Below are 4015 nucleotides of genomic sequence, written 5' to 3' on the forward strand. Positions count from 1 at the left end.
ATGATCGATTCCTCTGTTTGGAACTTTGGATTGAATTAAAAGCTAAATGGAGTATATTGTATATAATGGAAAGTCTCTCTTTAGCATGTGGGCCTAGTGGCCCAACTGGAAGATTTTGATCCATTCCCAATCTTAAAGAGGAAAATGTAGAAGCCCACTTATGTAACCAGAAAAGAGTAGTATCAAAAACAATTTTCAAATTAGCGGTGTATAGAAGGTCGGGTAAAGTCATATTTATCTTGTCTCGGATTCGTTTCTAAATAATAATCGAGTATATTTTTGAAACTTTTATTTAATTCCACACCCGATGAAATTATATTATTTTTAAGTCATACTAACAACCGGTCTGAACAGGTGAAGTCCGAGTCTTAATATACTTTATCTCAAAAAATTATGATATACTTATTTATAAAAAAATATATATATATTTATTAGCGAAAACTTGATATTCATATTTAAATTTGAATTTATCCATAAATTTTGATTTCATATTTTTTTATCTATTTTCTAATTCAACAATTGTGATTAAAAACAAAACAATAAACTTATAATTAATATAACATAATATTAAAATTAATTTAAAATATATATACTTTTTTAGTTCTTTTAAGATATACATAAAGTCGAGTGAAGTCGAATTTATCTTGACTTAAATCCAATTTTAAATAATAACCGATCTATTTTTGAGATCTTTATTCGATATTAAATCTAATAAAATCGCACCGAATTAATCTTAAAAATATAGTCCGCACCATATTTTTGAACCGGACTGAATCATGTACATAACACCGACATTCAAAACGAAGGCTTTGCTAACATGTATGTAGATATATATACATGTGAAAAATAAGTTATTAATAGAAGTTTTGAATTTTTTTTAATAGATACATAATATATACCTACAAAATTTTAAATTTTATCACTTTTCTATGAAATTTTTTCCTTTAATAATTTCAACATCTATCTTAAAGAAACTTCTAAAGCTACATTACCTTTAAATGTAATATGGCACTCTCTAGTATGAACGCTATAGGTTAGAATAGAATTGTTTTTGAAAACAGGTTTAAAGAATCTAACTAATTATGGTAATGAATAAAGTCACACATGATAATTCATCATAGAGCATAGGTTTAGTTGGTATATACTGTGCTACAAATTCCTTAGCCTTCAACTCTAAGAAAATTATACGTGCCTATCAGCTTATTTCATATTAAATGCATTGGTCACTATTAAATATATTAATAGTTCTTTTTTTAATAGACAAACGACAAGGAGTCACATGTGCGCCACCATACAGAACCAAAATGCCAATATTTTTGACATTTTTCAAAAGCACGCAAGCTACGCATCCCTATATAACTTAAAAGTATTTTATTGATGAAAAATATAATTGCAAGATTTTTATAATGATTTTAATAAACAAGTTAATATAACATTTCATGATTTCAATCAATTACTTTTATGTATAATATTTAAATTTTTGTATAATAAATATTTTCCAGTTTTTTGAAATTCAGAAAATAAAAGTTATAGAAACATAAATCGTGATATATAAAAATAATATTCATTTGAACATATTAATATTAATGAGTTTGAAAAAAATTCAGATAGTAACAGGTTATTATTTAGTATATATATGAAAGAGAAGTAAGCATATTTTGGAATAATCTTAGATAATACCAGATTAAATAGGACATGACAATAGACTAATTAAGGGTGCGTTTGGTAAATTACATTTAGTTTAAAAAGTTGTAATAGTTATATTTGTTCAAACAAAATAAAAATAATTTTTATTAATAAGCACAGGTGGCAACAGTAGTATTTAATACAAATAATTTTTTTAAATAAATATTTTAATTACGAATATACGTTAATATGACCAAATTTATCTCGTTTACGTGAGAGTAAAAAACGTTTATATAGTAAACGATATAGAATAAGACAAAAATTAATCCCTTATAAAACGATTAGAAAATTGTTGGTATTCCTCATATACCTCTCAATTCTTCTTTCTCTTGTGTTTTTCTTTGAAAAATTTAGCAAAAATATTTAGTAGCAGTAGTTTTTTTGTTGTGATGGTATATCCTAATTGTCAGATGAGAAATAGTGACAGCGAAGTTATATTTGAGTGGGAGAGTCTTGCGTTGTTCTGAACTCAAAGAACAAATTCGTTGTTCGAGTTAAAGAGTATGATATTGACGCATGTCGGTGGTGGTGAGAGAAAAGAGGTTGGTAGAATTGAGTATAGGATGCTAGCACTGATGGAGAATGGTGTATTTCATATTCGTCTATTCTGCCTCGATGGCGACGAGCATGTGCACCTATCGATTGACGTGCACGGCAGAATTATAGTTGAACAAGTGATGGAGATTTTTGTGAAGGTTCGTGATGTTGGTGGTGGTGGTGGTACTGGTGGCTCGAATTTTGTACCAAATGACCCTCTGCTCGCATCACGACCATTGCACTATGCTAGTCCAGTGCAGGACATGGACGTTGATGATGAAGAATCCGACGAAGAATATGTTGTCGATAGCCACGAAAGTGATTCCTCTGACGATGATGACGACGATGAGTTCATACCTGAGACTCCTATTGGTGGATCAGTTCGATACCTTTTGCCTGCCCCGCGTCTAATTCCAAAGTTATCATCTGTACCAAGTCACTACTATATATTGGATTTGAACGCGATGCACGAGAAAACTCCGACGATTACAATACCGATGGTGGTGTGGAGTTTCGGGTTGGTCACAAATTCATGAGCAGAGAGGTAGTGTTGCACGGCGTGAAGAATTACAGCATTTGGAGAAGTGTCGAGTATCGAGTAATCGAGTCGGATCGGTTAAAGTACCACGTACGTTGCCGGTAATTTATGAAAAACTATCCTTGGAGTCTCTTATCTCTCTCCGACAGAATTTGGGATATTGGTGAGTAGTGTTACTGTATTTTAATTTGTTGTCTTTTTAGTCGTTCTTATTTTGGTTAGATTTTTATTCGACTGTATTTAAAATGGTTAGGGAGATGCATAAATTTGGCGGACCACACGCATGTCTGGCCTATATCACGGGATCACCGACAGCTAGACAGTGACCTCATATGCAAAATCATCCCGTCACTCATACAGTCCAGTCCATCAGTGATCATTCCTGTTCTACAGAGTACAACGAGACAGAGCTATCACTTCAAACTGTTGTACACGAAGGTTTGGATGGCAAAACAAAAGACAATTACACAGATATATGGTGATTGGGAAGAGTTGTACAATAAGGTGCCACGATTGCTTCAAACGTTGCAGACTTGTCTCCCTGGCACTGTATGTGACATCAGTGCGGTATCGTATTAGATGGCCACTTGATGGTGCGTGCCTGCGGTCTGTCCCAAAGTCATGTCATATTGATGCTAAACGACTCTTTCCTTTGGGTACTTTATTGCAGATCGTGTGGGGATTTAACTCCCATGTCAATCGCTGATACCAAGTCTGAAATTATACTTATTTTGTTTACATTGTAAATAAAATAAATCATTTAATAAAAATTCATAAATACCTTCAAATTAACGTTTATTCGTAATTAAAATGTTTATTTTATTTATTAAAAAATATAAATATTTTTTTAACCAAATATGAAATAAGATATTTATACTTCTAAACAGTAGGAACACTTCTCCCGTAAAACTCTATTTAACTCACCTTAAATAATAGTGTGAGGATAACACTCTCAAAAAGTAAATATATAGTTATAAATGATTTAGAATAAAAGGAGTTACTTAGATAAAAACGTCTAAAATATCTTTTTTTAAAGATATTTTTCGATAATTAAAATTTAACATATATAATAGATTAAACCGTATTATTTTTGTCAAAATTAGACAAGACAAATTAATTTGATCGAAAAAATAGTGAATCAAATCTCGAATTAGTCTAAATTAATATTAGTTTTTATAAAAAATGACTACAATATCTTTATTATAAAAAATGATTAAAATACTCCTATTATATATTAATTTTAAAAATATTAAA

The sequence above is a fragment of the Arachis duranensis genome, chromosome 5 (genome assembly GCF_000817695.3).
Source record: "Arachis duranensis cultivar V14167 chromosome 5, aradu.V14167.gnm2.J7QH, whole genome shotgun sequence".
In the NCBI taxonomy this organism is placed as follows: domain Eukaryota; kingdom Viridiplantae; phylum Streptophyta; class Magnoliopsida; order Fabales; family Fabaceae; genus Arachis; species Arachis duranensis.